We start from the raw sequence: 19743 nt of genomic DNA, 5'->3' as shown, positions 1-19743 counted from the left end.
TCACTGAATAACTATTATTAAACAACTGCAGTCTACTTTAATAGCTAGCTTTCTAATTAAATATCTGTAATGTTTTTGTTTTAAGTTCTGGACTTTAGGCATCTAATTTGTTGCTATCCAGTGTCTTCCATCTCTTTTGCTTCTCAGACGTTTCTGTGATGGGAGGCCTTTCCTCTGGCTGTGTTACAGTAGGGTTGGAAATGCTGGGTATAAGGCTTTTCCTTCCCACAGAGGAAGCAGGCACCATATCCAGTAACACACAGGAGTTGCTGAGGGTGCATTCGATTTGACTGTGTTGTTTTGCAGGGTCACCTTTTGCAGTGTGGGCAGCTGCACGCCAGCCTGATCGCAGGTCTCATCAGGTTGTGTTTCCCACACACAGCCTGCAGCTTGCAGTGCCCTCCGGTGAAGGCTGGTTCAGTAACCACAGACATTTCTGCCTTCTGCACGCACATGTAGCTTGATGAGGATGCTCTGAAACAGGCATCCTTGGCATGGGTTCAGTGTGCTGGGGACATGGTCTGATGTGGATGGGCTACCCTTTGGTTTTCTTGGATTTACTTAGTACCAGGGAGTTTATTGGTAGGATTCAGATGTCATACCCTCCTGCTCAAGGAATAAATATTTGTACCTCACTTGTTTTAGAAGAGTAGTGTGAAGTCAGCATAGGTGGCTTTTATTCCTAAAGCCATATAATTTTCTGTGAGGGTCCTTTGTCAGACCCTGAAGAAATCCAGTGAGCTGGATTTCTGAGTCATAGGCCCAAAGTTTTGCCTGTGGAAGAAAGGTCTGGAGAAACTGGGCTTAAAGTAGAAATAAAAATGGAAAAAAATGAGTAGAACCCTGTTCTCAGTCACAGCAGTTTAAAATTGAGCTAAGGTTTCAATTTTTTATTATTTTTTCAGTTTTTGGGGTTTTTTAAAGGTGATTCTGAGTAGTTGAGGAGCAGGTCAACTACAGTGCTAAATTCGGCCTGCAATACACTGAAAAATGTATTAATAATGGTACAGAGTCTTAAATACCCTGACATTATCCTGCTACTGCACTGGCTTTAAACATTTACACATTTCAGGGGAACAGCAACTTAATTCTTAATTAAAATCACTACACAAATGTGGATTATATTTAATTTAAATATTTATAGAATTTGTTTAAGCTTTCAAAATAGATTAGATGTTGAACAGCAAAACTGCTAACATCTGAATGATAATTTTACTTCTGAGCCCAATTAAGAAACTAGTCGGAAATACAACTAATAAGTTCCTGTGCTTGAGGAAATATTTTATAATGTTGTATGTACAGAGGACCTTTAAAAATGACTGCTCTCAAGTAAAAGGGACAGTTTAGAAAAAAATTGTTACTTCATGGAATCACAGAATGGTTTGGATTGGAAGGAATCTTAAAGCCCATCTAGTTCCACCCCCCCTGCCATGGGCAGGGACATCCTCCACTAGACCACGTTGCCCAAAGCCCCATCCAACCTGGCCTTGAACACTTCCAGGGATGGAGTCTCCACAACCTCTCTGGGCAACCTGTTCCAGTGCCTCATCACCTTCACAGTAAAGAATTTCTTCCTGATATCTAATCTAAAACTATCCTCTTTCAGCTTAAAGCCATTACCCCTTGTCCTATCACAGACATCGTCTTGTATTGTCTTTTTGCTTTCTGGGAGTTGAAGTTCTTCCTGTTATCCTGAATACAACAACTACAAAAAATATATAGTGAACCAAAGAGAGAGGAAAGCTTAACAACATGCCAGTCCACTTGGTTTTTATAATGCTTACCGTGTTAAATTGAAGCACATGATTATTCCAGTTGATTTTAATTAGTCAACACATATAAAGTTAAGCATGTATGTAAATGTTTTCAGAGCAGAAGTATAAGCCTGCATAAAGGACATTTTTACAGTCTTAAGGATGTTCCTGTCTGTAAAGAAATTCTTAGTGTCAAAATCACAATATTCCCCCCAGCAATATTGTTTTGGTAATCCAGTATATCCTTTGACACAGCATTTTCTCCAATATGGTTAACCCATGAGTAACAAACAGCCAAGGCTTTTTCAGAGACAAGTTCAAACTCTTGGCTTCTCACTCCTGTCTTCCTGAAATACAGTTTTATTTCCTGCTATACCTTTTCATTTTGGGACATGCCTTCCCTATTGCATTTATCTGTCACATACCTAAAGGTGATCAGATCCTACAGACTTCAGGATGATTCAATGTAACTGTAGGTTTAATTTTGCAAAAATGTTAATGTTGCCCACATAACCTGATATCTATGAAATCTTTCAGGATTGGGTTTGAACTTTCTGGAAATCTGTTTGGCAATGTCTCACTTTTTTCAGTGCGGCAACAAGTGGTCCTGACATTGAAAGGCTCCTTGTGCCTTTCATACGATGTTTCAGCAGTGCCTCTTAACTTGCGTTACAGTCTTCCATTGGTTTCTACTCTGTATTATGAAGTCTATAAGAGCTGCAAGATCTTTTCTGGTTTTCCTTTATAATGCTACTAAATGTTATGTGAATGGTTTTAGGTTGTGTTTTCTGTCTATTTGTTCACTGCTGTTTCAGATGGAAAATAGCATGTGTTTAATTTTTTCTTGGCCTCATTACATTTCATTCCTTGCTTCATTGCATCATCTGTCTTGTTATTCCATAGATCTGGTCTATTCTAATCACTGTAAATTCTGTTTGCCCTAGCTGTGTGGTCCAGTAAGACTAGTCACTTTGGAAATTGCATTCCTGTAAGGTCATGTTATAAAAGATACAAGAGAAGGCATTGTGCAATGCTGATGCTTAAGACTGGGGGCTTGTCACTTATCTTAGCCTCAAAGCAGCTGCTGAAATCTGTTCTCTTTTCATAGGCTGATCTTGGTAGCTATTGCATGCTGAGATGGTCACCAAGGTGAGTGCCTTCAGCCCCAAACTAGTAGCACAGCAAAGTCTTCACTGGGATGTGTGATCTGTATGCAGTAGGAATTATGTCATATTTGTAGGGTGGCCTGGTAAAGGAAAGTTACCACTTCAGAGTCACTTTTGTTGGAAAAAGGACTTTTTAAAAACAGAGGTTTTGTGGTACTCAGAAACAGACAATGATGCAGAGCCAAGAACACGTGATGGCTGTTCCACCACAGAACATACTGATCAAGTATCCTGTGCCTCATGCTTCCCTTTCTCCCCTTTTCCAAGAATACGGATCTTGGCCTGTGGTTTAGCTGAGATCACTTATATTCAGTAACTTTCCCCTGTTTTCCACACTTGTAGATGTCAGTGCCTCTGCTATACTCTTGTTTCTGTGCTGATCCTGCTTAGGGGCTGGTTTGGTAGCGCAGGGGCTGGTTTGGTAGCGCAGACAGTGTGTGCTGCAACCAACACACATCTGCGAACGGCCTTCCTCATACTGCTGCTGCTTCTCCTCCTCCTTCCCACTCTTTTAGCACTTCTGTAAGGTATCTACAGGAAAGTCTTGGGCAGAGATTTCCATCTTTCTTGGATGCCTATACAGCCTCTAGCAGAATGAGCCTTGGCTGGTGCTGCTTCCATGCTCTGGGGTCTGTGTGAGTGTATGGGGTGCACTGTTGAGTTTTGCTGGTTTATTTTCTTAGACTGTGCAGCAGTGATGTTTTGGAGGAAGACCTGTTCAGTTCCTCAAACCGTCATGCTCTTCCCTGGCCTGGTTTCCTGTGCTGCCCTTTCCAGCCATGCTGTGTTCCATGATACATGTAGTGGCTCATGGCTAAAATTCATGCTTGCAAAAGGATACTATTCACTGTCTTGGGTAAATGACTTTGAGATTCATGAATGACTAGAACAAGATGAAAGCTAGATATTAGTATTTATTTTTCTTGATTCCCTCCGTCCTATTTTTCATTTCTTTCTGATGTTTCAGATGGGTGTCTGATGATGCTGTAGACATAATGAGGTAGAATAAGTGCAGATGGAAACATGCCAAGTTTTGGATGGATTACTAAAGTGCAGTTTCCAAAGCCATGTGATACTACTACAGCAAAATTCAACTCTGCTGTTTCATAAAGGTTTTAATAAATTAATGTATTTATTTAATTTTGTGAGGTTTAGTAGCTTTTTAATGAACTTTTGAATTTGTTTCTGTTTGTGGGTGACTCAGATTACTTACTTGTCTAGCCCGGGGATGCTGCAATGTCATATGTCATGCTATACTGGCTGTAATAGTCCACCGGTGACTGCAGAAGGTAGAAATTCTCCCTGTTGCACAGAAATATACCATTATATTCCTTTCTGCTAATTTGTCAGATACAGTACTTTAATTACCAAAGTTAAGGTTTAGGGGTCTGATTGCTGAAAAACTTTAGTGACAGATTAAAGCTTCCTGGCTGGAGCTGGTTTGTTGCATTTGCAGAGAAGCAATTCAAATGAACATGAGCTTGCATCAATTGAACAGGGAGAAGAAATTTAGATGTAAATCAGACTAAATAAACAAGTAAAGTGGAGTGGAGAGTGGTGTGAGCTCTTGCTGGTGTTTGTGTGATGAAAGCTGCTTGTATTTGAATTGTGGGCAATTTTTTACTTGGTGTTGTGAGATTTGAATTACCCAGAACTATGTTTGATGCTAAAATACTAAAACCGCAACAAATTCTGAGTAAGCCACAGCTGACCAAGTCATACAATTAATAGGATTTTATCTAATGGATTAATTTAATGGAGATGTTTGAAATGTACTGTGTAGAAGCCACAGATAGATTTAAGTCTCAAGGATGAACATCATTCTTCATTCCTCCCTCTCTCTCTCTCCCTCCCCTTCTCTCTCTCTTCCTCCAAAGGTCTCCTGGTGTATCTGAGTCTCCTTTCCGGTAAGCAGTTCAGCTCAGTGCCATCCACAAGTGCAGAGTGCTTCAAAAAGAGCCCACTGAAGGCATGCTAGCAAGACCCTGAGTCACAGATGGAGCAAACTTTCCTTACTCATCACTGTACACTGGCCTCAAATCCTCTTTGGAGCAGCTACCAGAGGGGCTGAACTTTGATGTTTCCTTCTGTGCTGCCTGGGACTTTTTCCATGTTAGCAAAGGCTGATGGAAACCTGTATCTAGGTGGTACTGTGTGAGAGTGAGATACTCGCCCTGCTCCCTGACAGCCTCTCCCTTCTTCCGTCCCTGCCAGCAGTGCTGTGTCACCACGCACCAGATGTGCAAGCAGCTGCAAAGAGCTTCCCTCCCTGAGCGCAGGTGCTCTCTTTCAAGAAAAAAGTAAGTGTCGGTCAGTAAATGCTGGGAAAATGTATTACTGTATGTTGGGACAAAAAAATGCTACTCCTTGGGGGCAGGCAATGGGGAGAGGACAGTCCAGAAGTCTGGCAGTGGCTGGGTTGGCTGGATTGGGAAAGTGCCAATGCCAACTCACTGCCCTTAATTTGCCTAGCAAGGCAGCTATCCCAGATGAGGTGAGATGTGGTGAACACAAGATTCTCTTTAGGAAGGTTTACTTGGTTTAAAAATGCTTCGTTAGCAAATACTGCTTCTGAATTCTTGTAACTTTTAACTAGCCCCAGTTCATCTCTGTCTTTATTTTAAATTGAAAGGTACTTTACCTAAAGTGTTCTCATCAGCCAAACCACTGCTGGGTTCATACACAGAATAGCTTAGTATTCATCTGTGTCATTTCTTTACTGTTCAAGGTGAATCTCAAGGGACTAAAGCTCTGAACCGAGTGGCTTTAGGCTATTCATCTGGAAAACAGAGCCACTTAGACCTTTGTAAAGAAAATAATTTAGTAATCAGTGCAAAAGACCTGTCTCTAAGCCAACCCATTTGGAAAAATTGCCAGTGTAGTAATCACAAACATTTTATCATAATAATACTGATGATGCCTTTCTGTTATTGCCAGCATTTCTTCTTTCCTGCAATTGCAAGACTGAGCTGGTTTTGTATCCTTTTCCATGGTCTTGCATTAGAAATGCTTTGTAATTTGAGATTGACACGGCAGAGATGGATATTGAGCAGAGACATTTTTCTGAGAGTTTCCCTGCAGACCGATGCAGCTAAAACCATTGGGAAGTGAGAAAGACATTGCTGTTGTGCTGCTGGCAGGGCAGCAAGTGTTGCCTTCCCAGCTCTGTACATCCTCCCTCTGGAGCAGGGAAGGACACAGGTCTCTGCTGTCTTGTACAAAGGGGAAAAAAGGGCCCGATAAGTGTTTGTTTGTCTGCACCCCCTGCCTGCCAGCCTGTGCAATCAACCGCATGCACCAGATTGCGGGTGTCTCTGGGAACACACCAGTGCCTGTGGATTGGCACCGGTCTCCTACCCTGCCCTCCAGATGTGGCGATTCTAGGTAATCTCACCCAAACACAGAAGTTTCTCACTCTCTCTTAAAGTATCAGTGGATCAGTGTTTCTGTGCATTCTGCACATTAGATATGCATAGTGACTCATAGAACTTTTATCTAATCTCAAACTTCAGGCACTTATCTTACAGTTTTTCCTCATTCTTATTGCAAATGAGAAAATACTTATTTGTGTTCTTGAACACAAATATCCCAAGCACAAGTACAGGCTGGGCAGAGAATGGATTGAGAACAGCCTTGAGGAGAAGGGTTTGGGGGTGTTGATGAAAAGCTCAACATGAGCTGGGAATGTGCGCTTGCAGCCCAGAAAGCCAACCATGTCCTGGGCTGCATCACAAGAAGCATGACCAGCAGGTTGAGGGAGGTGATCCTGCCCCTCTACTCTGCTCTCGTGAGACCCCCCTGCAGTACTGCATCCGGCTCTGGGGCCCCCAACATAAGAAGGACACAGATCTGTTGGAGTGAGTCCAGAGGAGGCCATGAAGCTGATCAGAGGGCTGGAGCACGTCTCCTGTGAGGACAGGCTGAGAGAGTTGAGGTTGTTCAGCCTGGAGAAGAGAAGGCTCTGGGGAGATCTAATTGCGGCCTTCCAGTACCTGAAGGGGCCTACAAGAAAGCTGGAGAGGGACTGTTTACAAGGGCATGGAGTGATAGGACAAGGGAGAATGGCTTTAAACTGAAAGAGGGTAGGTTTAGATTAGATTTAAGGAAAAGATTCTTCCCTGTGAGGGTGGTGAGGCACTGGCACAGGTTGCCCAGAGAGGTTGTGGATGCCCCACCCCTGGAAGTGTTCAAGGCCAGGTTGGATGGGGCTGTGGGCAACGTGGTCTAGTGGAGGGTGTCCCTGCCCATGGTGGGGGAGTTGGAACTAGATAATCTTTAAGGTCCCTTCCAACCCAAACCATTCTATGATTCTATGATTCTAATACCCATTTAACAGTGAAGTGTCTGTACCTTCCAAACAGCAAGGTCCCATGGTGCTGGGTATTGCACAAACGGTACTGCTTTCTATCTTGAAAAGTTTACTGGCAAACATAAAATCTGGGGGCAAATACTGCCTAAAAGCAAAGTGAAGGGTACAATTACAATGTTAATCCCAAGGTTTTGGCTGTGTGGGGTTTAGCTTTGCTTTTGGTTTTGTTATCAGTTGTTTATTATATTTTGAAAGCATAAGTATTAGGGCAAGGAGTGAGTTCCTGTAGCTGTGCTGGTGAGATGCTTGCTGCTGTCCAGCGACAGTTACATGTTATTTAGGGCAAACTTCTGCAGGGGTTTGCTCGCCTTACTTGGTTGCTGTTGGCTGCTATGTGGGGCAAAGCTTCCCCTGAAGCTGGGAGCAGGGAGACAAGTAACACAGGTTCTCCCATTTCAAATGTGGGGAATCTCAAGACACCACTTTTCCCTGTAGTTCATAGTAAGACAGTCCAGATCCAGCATACATATCAAATCTAATGTTTTGCCATCTTGGTTTCATGCAATAAAGGTTACTGCCTATTTAGATTAAAAACATGGTAAAGAACCACAAGGAGCAGAAGTGATGTGCCTTGAGGAGCTGTGCTGTTACTTGTAGGCATAGAAGCCTTCTCAGTGCCTTTCACAGGCTGGATTACATTGCTGGCAACTATTTTTAGCATTATTTTTTGATCAATATTAGTGAGGAGGGAGCAGAAAGAAAATAATTCTAAATTGATGAGCTCTGAAGGTTCATCTAGAAGATTTTCACTAGCTTCATAAAAGCTCCTGTTGACTTAATCTAAAAAGATGATTTATCTCATTTTCATAGTCTTGTCTTTAAGCCTCTTGATTTGCAATGTACTACCCTTGTCCCTTAAAATACAGAAAAGTATTCTGAAGTTTTACAGACTAAAAAACTGGTAGGTACCAAAGTTGGAGGATTGTTTTGAGCAACACTATAGCAAGTAGCAGGGACACAGAGGTCTGCACACAAGGACGGGACCCCAGGGGGGTCTCACTGGTGACGGGAGACTTGTGAAGTCTCAGACTGCTGCAGCACATCCTCCTCTGATGAAGGTAGAGATGGGATATTTTTTCTCCAGTGCTCTGTGTGATGGCTAGTTTTGTCAACCAGCCCTTGATTCTGTAGAGATTTGGGGAGCAGCAGATCCAAGTGGCCAGAGTTTACTTTGAGAGAGACTTCTCAAGAACAGGTAGGATGGGAATCAGTGACAAGTGGGCTGTCATTGGCAGCAGAGGTAACCAGTGAGTGTTTCAAAAGGCAGACTCTTCTCTTGTTCTTTGAGAGATTCCTAGTATTTAGACAAGTCCATCAAAGAACAAACTTTAAAAATATGTTTATTCCAGAAATGGCATTAAGGAGGATGGAGAGGCTGTTATACAAGTTCTGCTCAAGGAAAACAGTTGGTTTTCCTCTCCTGGCAGGGCTGGGAATGATTTGTTAGAATTTGTCTAAAAATTCATGAGAAAATAACTTTCTGGTGGAGAAGCAAAAAAAGCCTTAACAGCACCAACCTATTATTGCTTGCAGATTTAGATAGCGAAGATTTGTAATTTTGGAGGGGGTAACTATTTCTGTGTGTCATGGTTTAAACCCAGGCAGTAACAGCACCACGCAGCTGCTCACTCACTCTTCCCCCCACCCAAGGGGATGGGGAGGAGAACGAAAAAAAAGCTTGTCGTTTGAGATTAAGAGAGTTTAATAGGATAACAAAGGAAATAATAATAATTAATAATAATAATAATAGTCATGCACAAATGCAATTGCTTACCACAGGCAAAAGGAAAATAAAATAATCCAATACCCAGTCTGTTTCTGAGAAATGAATGTGCCTCCTGGCTCGCTTCCCCAGTTATATATGGAGCATATATGGCAGGGAATATCCCTTTGGCCAGTCTGGGTCAGCTGTCCTGGCTGTGCTCTCCCACCTGGCAGGGTGTGAGAAGCTGAAAAGTCCTTGACTTAGTGTAGAGACAACAACTACCTAGCAACAACTAAAAACATCAGTGTGTTATCAACATTATTCTCATCCTAAATCCAAAACACAGCACTATACTGGCTACTAGAAAGAAAAATTAGCTCTATCTCAGCCGAAACCAGGACACCATGAAAAATCCATGGTTGCTGTCTAGCAGTAAAAACACTGTGAAGAACCACATGGGTTGTTCTGGGGGAGCATTTCTCCCTGTGATGCCTGTGGTAGAATTGCTTCATGCTTCTCTAAGGAGAGAAAAAGCCCCCCTAACCTACTAGTGTGGTCCATGCGATCATCTACAGGATTTACCAAAGCCCTGCTAATCACCCACTGGATGTAGGTTAGGATGTCCTGACATCAGTGTTCAGAGACCAAGAGGAAGGGAAGACACCTCCAGCTGGATTTTATACAGAGCTATTTGTCTCTGAAAGTGCCAGCAGATTTAAATTACTGCTGCTGTTGTCAACAAGTTTCTCCTGCATGTTCTGTAACGATTAAGGTCCTTGGAGGTTTTGGATCACTTATGTTTCTCAGTGTAGCTACAGATTGTGAACATAAGGCTTGCATCAAGTATATTAAATAATGAATTGAAAGGCAGAGGTTCCTTTCCTTCCGTGTACTTTGGGTAGAAAAATTCCTGCTGACTCCACATTTCTTGCTACTGAAAGAGATAACCTGGTCAGGTAGCTAATTGTTAACGTGAAGCTTGCCAGCTTTTTCACTTGAAGTACCATTGCTCTTAGAAACAGCTGCTGACTTGCTGCTACCACTGCCAGACAGCATTTTGTTTGATGAGTTAATCAACATATTATTCTATCAGGAGCCATTTGTAGATTCAAATACAGATGTAGAATGATACATTTTTTTGGGGAAAAAAAAAAGTTAATTTTCTTGAATTCAAAACATATTCAACCTAAAACAGCCCACGTCCTATTCCTGATATGCTCTGAAGCCAAGTTTAAGCAGGTTGTGCACCTAAGCTGAACTATGCAGGGCAGTGACTTTGCTCTTATTATTTGCAGCAAATTTTCTTGGAACATGATGGCTACAACAAATGATGTCCTTTTTTTTTTTTTTTGGTAAATGTTAAAACTCTATGGAGTTTATTCTTTATTGTGTGATTATTTTGTGTACAGACTGAACAAAGCAGCAGCAGTTTGAGGCTCACCTTTCAAAGACTTGAGAGTTAAAATGAAGTGCCAAAGCCTTGGATAGGCCTGGCTAATATGGACAAACCATAGTGTCTTCTAATCACTTCTAGGTAGCGCTTCTTAGTTCTATCCTAAAAAAGAAAAAAATAAAATTAAAAAAATATATATAGTCTTGGACTTTCCTAAAGCAATTGCAGCTGATGGAATATCAATATGGAAATTGGTTGGGAAACCTTCTTGCAGCATTACAATTTTGGAAGTATATGGAGCAGGAACAAAAACCTACGCACAATGGGTCCAGTCCGTGTGCTTCAGTGGAGTGATGCTGAAAACTTTTAGCTGGTATGTTAGTCATTCATTAAATCCAAGGGGAAAAAATGGACGCTTGCAGTTTTCTTTTCCAGGCAACAGTATGGATTAGTGCAAGGAAAAACCCAGCAAAACATAATATTTATTGCTTCTTTGTCTACACAACCCATTTCTGATGCTTGTGAGATTGATCCCAGGTTCCTTCTCTGTTCCCATCCTGTTCTCAGGCTACACATATTGTTGACCCATCATTAGTTGCTTCATTATATGAAGTTTCCTGTGTTCTGCCAACCAGTGTTTCTAGGGAACAGAAGCAAGCTGGAAATGCTAATCCCTTTTACTTGTTCTCCATATAACACCCACAAGTTTGACAGTTTTTTATCACCAGGTACGTAGAACCAGCCGTTTTATTAGGGTGGAGCAGAACAAAGAAAGTACAGGCCCTGCCTTCAGATCTTGAAATATCTACATTTAACTCTTCAGGGAATCTGGGCAGTGCTCTGCTTTGCCAAAGACCAGATCCTAGGTACGATAAATCCATTACCAGAGAAATCACGTCCTTCTGATTTGTACCCGGCTCAATAAATGATGCCTGAAACACGCAGTCAGACCTCATTATTCTCCCTTGATTTGTATCTGTGTTCAGCAGTGCAGATGAGTAGTTTCTCTGTCTTGTCTTTTTAAGAGTTTATGGACTGCAGAATAGCTGTTGCTTGTCCACTGTGAAGGTGGATGAGCTAAATATTTACCAGTGCTTTTTTTGGTATCAACAGTAGTGCCTGGAAGCGGGCTACTGAGTTTCAGGTTCTTTTTGCGCCCTTCCTTTTATTCCAGCTCCCTACTGATAGAAAGGCCAAGTCGATCAGAGCATCAAGAGGGTTCGGATTACTAATGTGTTCAGCATTTACAGAGCTTTATTTCTTTGGAAAGAGAGGAGAGGCTGAGTCTTTCTGCTCCATTACAAAGACCATTGCTTTTTATGCTGAGCAGAGGTTTGCTTGTTTTTTGGGTTTTTTTTCCCCTAGGAATAAATTTTATTGAAGTTCTTTATAGCTGCATTGAATTAAAAGCTTCTTCTACCTTGCAACATTTTGATAATATTGCAAGAAACCAATATCTGGTGACTTCCAGAAGAGATGTTTTCATCCAAATTTGGCTTCTGCAGTTCTTGATTCTAGCTAGTATTAGACACTTCAATAGATCCAGTATATCCAATGTAAAAAGGTACAATTAATATTATTGGCCTTTGATTTGGGAGAGCATGTGGGTTAGATTACATGTTACTTTTCTTTTGAAAGGCATTGCAAATTTTTCCTTTGGCAAAAATTCAGATGCAACAAAGCAAAGGTCAGCTTTTCATTTGATATGACCCTTTATTACCTGGGCTTGCTTCTTCTAATCTTGTTCTCTCAGTTTTTGTATTGCCACAATTCCATTGTGCTTAGAGTAAGTGGGACCAAACCCAGGACTATTGTGTTTATCCTGAAGACCTTGATAGCAAGCTTTCTTTGCATGTCTCAGAAGAGTTAACAGTTCTTTTTGAATCCTGACCTGTATGTACAGTTTAAGTATTAATTTAGCTGCTAGACTACCCCAAAGCTTCAGCATCAATTCAGGAGATAATCAGTGATCCTGGCTTTCACAAACTTTCACAAATTTACAGAATTATAGAGCTTTCTTTTGCAAGGCAATTTCTTGATCTTATTAACAAGGAAAACAAGAAGCTTAAAGCTGGCACAAAAACAGTTGTTTGGTTTTTTTTTTTTAATTTCAGGGTCTGATCATAGCATGTTTCCTCAGTTTGCAAGGAAGGACATGAAATGCATCTCATTCACAACAGCAGATTTGCCCCAGTCTCTGCTGGGGAGACTGGTCATCCTTAGACTGTCATGCTGCTTCTCTCCTTTCTTTTCTCCCTAGTATCTTCCTGACTAGGAGTGTCCAATTACATCCTAATTAGCTTCTTTCTTTTTAATGGCCTGCTCCCCTTCTGAACAGGGGGCAGTGCTGACCTGCTTTCTCTGTTGGATATGCTTGCATATTTTTGTAGCTCTTTTGAGACAAGCAAAAGAAAGAAGGAAAGAGAAAGAAGGAAAGGAAGAAGAAAATGGAATGAAAGGAATCCTAATTTATCTAGCTTGTGGATAAGCAGGATTTAAAATGCAGCAATTTGCTTCATAACTCCCTGTAATGAGCTGGAAGGGGTACCTACCTATCCTCTTAAGCTTAGCAACTCTAGTGTATCCTATATGAACAGACATGCAACTATTATTTCTAACTTCTACTTTCCTCTGCTTGTTTTAACACTTCCTGGGTGGGTTAATCAGTAATTTTAACTGCAATATGTGATTGTGACCTGCAGTCATCTAGTAGAGTTTGCATAAGGATGTGTTTTAAGCTGAAGTGAGGTTATGCACACTGTGTCTTGAGAGGGGTTTCTTTCAGTTCACTTCTTAGCAGGCCTTTCTGGACACTTTTCCCAGTTTATTCTTAGCTTCTCCTGACACCACAAATGACTGCAGAAAGATGGATTATCTCTGTTGCATAATGACTGTCAGCAAGCAGAACTCCTTCACCTTTTTGGGCCTATAACAGCAGGAAAATAGCTGACCCTCACCCAGTTTAATTCAGAGCGATGATGCTGACTCATGCTGTTCTATAATCTTGTGGGGGATTCTTTCATAAAAGCACTGATGTATTAAGAGTAGAGGTAGATGGCATCAGAGAAAATAGCTTCAGCTGCTGTGAGTTGTGTCCATTTGGCAATCTGCTCTTATCCTCAATTAAATACCTTATTGCCCTGGTGTACCAGCATATGCATTGCTACCCAAACTGGGTATGAAATAAAACCTACTATATTAAAGGAGATGTGCAACCACACAATAACACTGTTAGGTACTTAGGGAGATGACCGCTGAAACCTATTCTTAAATACACTGATTTCGTAACTGGTAATTTGTACAGACTAGGGAGACTGGGAGCATATTCTCACTGTCTGACCTCTTTCTGGGTTTGGGAGAATATTTTACATTGAGTATCACCACAGTTCATGCCTTGTCGTTTCCACATGGTAGGAGGAGACATTAGGAGATCCTACCTCATGCCAAAGCATCTGGTAGCTACATAAGGCATGACATTAGAAAGCAGCTTACCATTATCATGGGAAAACACTAAAGGCCCTATCTTCAGACCTTGTAAAATGTCCTTAGTCTGGTATTGTGAAAATATGAGGTGATATCTCCGGTGGTTCTTACACAGTTATTTTGGCTTTGTATCACCACTCAGCAGGAAAGTGTTGAGGGGACTGAGCCAGCTCATGCATGTCTTCACCGTGGCCTGGTGGAGTGGCTCATATGGACAATCACAAACAAGACATCTGGCTGAAATCCTGCAGTTGAAGTTGCAGCTACTTATGCAACTATCCATCACCCACCACCATTCTTTGGCTCTTTAGCAGGCTACTGATGTTTTCTTATGAAAATCCATGTTGTTTATGTTGTGTTTTAGTAAGAAGTAAAAAAGGGCTCCTGGGCTAGAGACAGACAGCTCCCTATGACATTTGCCATGAGAAGGACACCTGTGCTGGAAGTGAAGAGTGCTCAGTACTTAAGGCTATGTTTAATATCCTGTCCGGTGACCTTTTGTAAGAAGAGAGCTGAGAGTGCTAATGCCTAGGGTAGTATGTGAAAAGATAGGTGCTTTTAATCAGCTTTCCAGTAGTAGGATAATAAAAGCAATAATCCTTTTAGTATTCTCCTTCTATTAGCTCTATCTACATCACTAAAGCAGTAAGCAATGGGGAAGATAAGCTTCCAAGGAGTTAAATGAATTGCGAGCAGCTTTGAGGAGAAGGACTTGGGGGTGTTGGTTGATGAAAAGCTCAACATGAGCTGGGAATGTGCGCTTGCAGCCCAGAAAGCCAGCCATGTCCTGGGCTGCATCACAAGAAGCATGACCAGCAGGTTGAGGGAGGTGATCCTGCCCCTCTACTCTGCTCTCGTGAGACCCCCCTGCAGTACTGCATCCGGCTCTGGGGCCCCCAACATAAGAAGGACACAGATCTGTTGGAGTGAGTCCAGAGGAGGCCATGAAGCTGATCAGAGGGCTGGAGCACGTCTCCTGTGAGGACAGGCTGAGAGAGTTGAGGTTGTTCAGCCTGGAGAAGAGAAGGCTCTGGGGAGATCTAATTGCGGCCTTCCAGTACCTGAAGGGGCCTACAAGAAAGCTGGAGAGGGACTGTTTACAAGGGCATGGAGTGATAGGACAAGGGAGAATGGCTTTAAACTGAAAGAGGGTAGGTTTAGATTAGATTTAAGGAAAAGATTCTTCCCTGTGAGGGTGGTGAGGCACTGGCACAGGTTGCCCAGAGAGGTTGTGGATGCCCCACCCCTGGAAGTGTTCAGGGCCAGGTTGGATGGGGCTTTGGGCAACGTGGTCTAGTGGAGGGTGTCCCTGCCCATGGCAGGGGGGTTGGAACTAGATCCCTTCCAACCCAAACCATTCTATGGTTCTATGACTCAACTGTAGAGAAGTGAAAAACATCACGCCCAGCATTATGAATTGTTGTCCTGCTTCCAGCTCTTGGTGAGGGAGCCAAACCATGTAGAGAACAGACTAAGTGGTTTCCCAGGGCACTGGTCACAACAAATTTCCAATATAGTGTGAGCTTCACCATGTGGCCTCCAAGCATCATCTGTTACATTCAGACTGGGAATTTGGACTTTTTCTTCCTATCAGGAGACCAAACTGTTTGGCCTGGGGGAGGGAGGGAAATTATTTTTATAGTCAAGGGCTCTGATTTGTTTTGGCTCCAATGAGTTTGTTTAGTTTCTTTAAAACAACAACAAAATCCACCCCACCTGCCCCGCAAAATATGTCATCTGCTGCATGTACTGATTTCTGTTGGTGAAATTTTTAGCATAATAGGTTGGATACAGTAGCAAAAAGAAGTCATTTAAATGTCCAAATTGTGCTTCTGTTCTCAGATGTGGTGAACTCTGCCCCTAGCAGCAGACACACATTTTCCCTTGACTACATTAGACTGTATACAAGAACCAAATCTGGCTGTTTGCATATTAAAGCAACATAAGATTGAGTTGCCCATCTCTTGTGAGCTTTTGGCATTAGAGTGTCTCTACTGGGTCAGTCCAAAGATCCATCCAGCCCAGTATCCTGTTTCCAACAGTGACCAGCAAAAACTGCTTGGAGAGGAGCACTGGGCCAAGGGCAAGCACACAGTCCTCGCCCCTGTAATCCCCCAGGCTCCAGCAATTTCTGCTTAGGGACTTCCTAAGCCAGATCTGGTATTATCCTGTTTAATAGCCTCAAATGGACCTCTTTTTTTCTCTTCTTATTTCGTTTAATTGCTTTTTGAACTCATCAGAAATTTAGTATTCATGCCGTTCTGTGGCAATGAGTGCCATAGTTTTAACAGGGCATTTTTTGAAGAAGTATTGGAGGATTTCTATAGGTTACTGGCAGATTTCTCCAGTTTACCACCATGCCACTGGTATTGGCTACTCCTAGCTTTTCATGGGAAAATATAAAATCTTTGAGATGAACAGTTAGCTATTGAATTTCCTAGAGAGAGAAATATGTTCAGTAGTATTCTGCTGTCATGAACTTAATAGTTCACATACCATATAACTTGTGGCTGTTTTAACTATGGATGGTGTCCCTTTTGCATATATAGATGCCTTTTGAATGTACCTCTTATCTCTATTTTAGTAGTGTTCTATGCCACTAAGCAGCAAATTTTATTCTCCTGCATAGAAAATGTGCTGATTTTTTTGTTTAGGCCTTGATTTGTTCTTTCTTTGATGTTGCTTTAAGTAGAACAAGCAAGTTTTGTCCCGGAATACTAAATAATTATTTTACTATAGATGTTTTGGTTAATGAAAAGATGTAGCCAAGCCCCAAGTCATAGTACAAGATTTATTTTGATTGCCAAAGCCTTAAGCTGCCTTTACAGCAGAGTTCTTGTCCATACCCAAGTTCTGTTCCTTACACTGTTCATGTGGAGCTCTGCAGGCAGTTCTGGCTCCATCAGCCAAGGGACTCCTCATGGTGGACAGGGTGTGTGTGAGGACTGCATTGTAACATGCATGTTGTGTGTGTACATAGGTGATGGAGAAATGAAGAACAGTAGTAATAGGTTATAAACAGAAGGATCAAACTGTACTTTCTTATTCCAGAAGAAACTTTGTGATCTACTTTGACCTTTTCGCATCACATAAACTATAAAATTTAATCCCTTGCAATTCGAACCTGGGAACTTTTTTTATTTTAGATGCTGACTGTGTACCTTTCCTCTCTATAGCATTACTGTCAGTGTTAAAGGCCAGTTTAATTGCATACTGTGACACAGTAATGATTTTGTTTTGCGTACCATGCTGTAAACATCCAAGCTGAATTGTTGACAGTCTTAATGTGTTTTGAGCAAATGCATTTCCTGAGGTACAATGTGTTTCGCCTTATCCTTTAGTTAATATATCAATTCTTTTGCTTCAGGCAGAGGTGCTTAGGCTTGTGTCTCTTGGTTGCTGCTTTTAATTTGAATTCAGTTATGAGCATTGAAGAAACTGTCTCAGACATTACAACTGCTTTAAATTCACAATAGAAATGGTCCATGAGCCATCACATGGTTTTCAGACATTCATGCTGCTGAAATTCAGGCATTTAGCTTAGGCTGTGCCAGGCAGCTGCAGAGAATATCTTTCCACATTGGCTGCATAGGACAGCAATGATATTCAAGTTACATTGAAGTTGTGTAAGATGAGTTGAGCTCCTAACTGCTGATCATCTGCTCTTGAAAGGAGTGGTCCAGCTCAGGTTTCCCCGCCCTGCCTTCACTCAGGGCTGTATGTTCCCAGCACTTCTTTTGCATTAGTTCTTGCCTTTACTGGACACATCAGTGAACTAATTCAACTCACTAATTAGACAGTGAATATCCCAGCTGGAAAAAAAAAAAGCAAGCAAGCAAGCAAGCAAGCAAGCAAGCAAGCTGGGGTGCTGAACTGATACAGCTTACTTCCAAGTGATGAATTGCAGGCATGATGAGTAGCCCAAAGTCATGCTTTCCCTCAGGTATGTGATGGAACAGCACTGAAGCATGAAAATTCTGTGAAATACATTCCTAACTATCTTAATTTTATCATCTCCCTCTATGTTCTGCCTTTCTATTACTCCTTCTAGTCTGGAAAGCAGAGTGGTTATCAAAGAGTTCCAGTTTATATAGAAGGGTGTGCTTTGCTCTTGTGGCTGAGCAAAAAGCTTGAAAACTTGGAGTGTGCGCAGACCAGCCTTTCTGTAGTGAGAAACCAGGGATAAACCCAGCTGGGGTATGTTGTTTGCTCTACTGCTTCTCTCAGATTTTATTTCCAAGACAGTAGGTCTTGATTTATCTACTTGTAAAGTGAATGTAAGTGTGTTTACCAGTGTTGTACAGACAGTGTATGGCTGAAAGACTGAGAGTCCGTGGATAATTGAGTTGCTCTGTAAGCACTTGTAATGAAGGAGTGCTGCTAAGTTAGCTGGCAGTCTTTCTGTAGAAGTTTTCCCATGAAGATATACCAATATACTGATGTCTTAAGGATGCTTTGAAATATGGGCATGTGAATTAGTTCACCTAAAGAAAGAATGTCTAAATTATAGTCCCATTTCTCGCTGTATCTGACACAAGTTGGTTTCTAAGACTGCAAAGCCAAAAGAAACCCAGGCTGTGATGTTCTTAATTTTGCTCGTTCTTTCTCTCCCATTTTGGCAGCTTGCATGGCTCCTGCCACTGGGAGAGGCAAGTTGGCAGTATTAGCCGCAGGACACCTTAAAGCCTGGTTTAAAGCAAGACTGGCTGAGGATTTTGTGGGGAGGATTCTTCAACGTGACTCCCCACCCCACCGTGCAGTTCACCAGCGTTGCCTTGGGTCAAACCAACCCATAGGTCCTGAGGCTGGTGGAAAAGCATCAGAGTTTCATTAAGATGTGAAGATGAGCTGATTAGTCATGTTGATTTACAGCAATGACTAACTGATTGGTGAACTTCTGGGTGCAATCTGAATTTCAGGGAAGGCTCTTTGCTCTGTGACAGTTCCCTGGTTTTATTTATGATTGAAACAGAGTGGTTGGCAGTAGGTGAAGCAATCGTACTATTTTGGCTGCCCTCTGACAGGTTCTCAGAAGGATGCTAGGACTTGAGACAAGCATGAATCAATTGGCTTCTCAGAAGAATTATGAGAACTGGTGTTCTGCCATTCTGCCTGGAAATGGGACAAAAATAATGTCATTGCTCCATTCTCTTCCACTTTGCTGAAATGCCCCAAAATCCTCAGACTAGAAAAACGGTCCCCAAAACAAAAAACCAGCAGTGTATTTCTGTTGTTAATAGTGACAGGATTTAAGGTGACTGAAAGACCCAAAGCACTTGGCTTTGCAGAGAGATATGGAGTGAACAGTCAAGCACTAATCTGCAAAGAGCAAGTGGTGTGATTTTGCATCAGGAAGAAATCATGCTTTGCTATGAGTGATGCATAGCAGGGGAGCAAGGCTGGAGACTCCTGAACTAACAGCACAAGCTGCTCGCTCTCGAGCTGAGGAGTTTCACCTCCCAGTTGTGCGCTGTACCTGCTCATTCTCTGCAGAGCTGCCTCAGATTTAGAAAACCTGTAAGGGTGGAAGGATGTTGCTTCAAAGACATGGTATCAGATGTTGTGGTTATTTAGTCTGCCTTCCCATGTGTGAAAGATTGGAAAATGTAAAGGCAGGTAATAAACGCAGCAGGAGTCATTTGGGGAAATGCTCAGTTACAGTTTTAAGGCTGGGAGCACACCTGTGAAAAGCAGATATCCCATATTATTTGTCACAGGGGAAGACAATTTTCTTTCAATAATATGAGCACACTTTTAAAAAACCAATGTTTTAAGGTTCTCAAGATCTAATTAATGAAGCATGTACAATAAGCAATGGAGCTGGCCTCTTCCCAGAGCTGGTATGACCACACGGTGCAGTGTCCCACCAGCTG

The 19743-nt window shown here is 42.0% G+C and overlaps 1 protein-coding gene across 19 annotated transcripts in view; it reads left to right on the top strand.

The window, feature by feature from the left end:
- The window catches only part of HTR2C (5-hydroxytryptamine receptor 2C), a 242138-nt gene that overhangs the window by 145363 nt on the left and 77032 nt on the right, over nt 1-19743 (top strand). For 10 of the 19 annotated variants that reach the window (XM_054839527.1, XM_054839546.1, XM_054839530.1 and 7 more), the window contains one exon: nt 4798-5220. The exons of 7 other annotated variants lie outside the window; for them this stretch is intronic. The gene's annotated coding sequence lies outside the window, so the exon portion shown is untranslated. Of the gene's footprint in view, nt 1-2872; nt 2904-4797; nt 5221-19743 lie in introns of those variants that run through there. 2 more of the 19 variants (XM_054839537.1, XM_054839538.1) reach the window with 2 other exon arrangements.

Source organism: Grus americana, chromosome 12, assembly GCF_028858705.1.
Source record: "Grus americana isolate bGruAme1 chromosome 12, bGruAme1.mat, whole genome shotgun sequence".
NCBI classification, from domain to species: domain Eukaryota; kingdom Metazoa; phylum Chordata; class Aves; order Gruiformes; family Gruidae; genus Grus; species Grus americana.
Note: the sequence above shows the minus strand (reverse complement) of the source record. Positions and strands in the feature narration are given on the sequence as shown.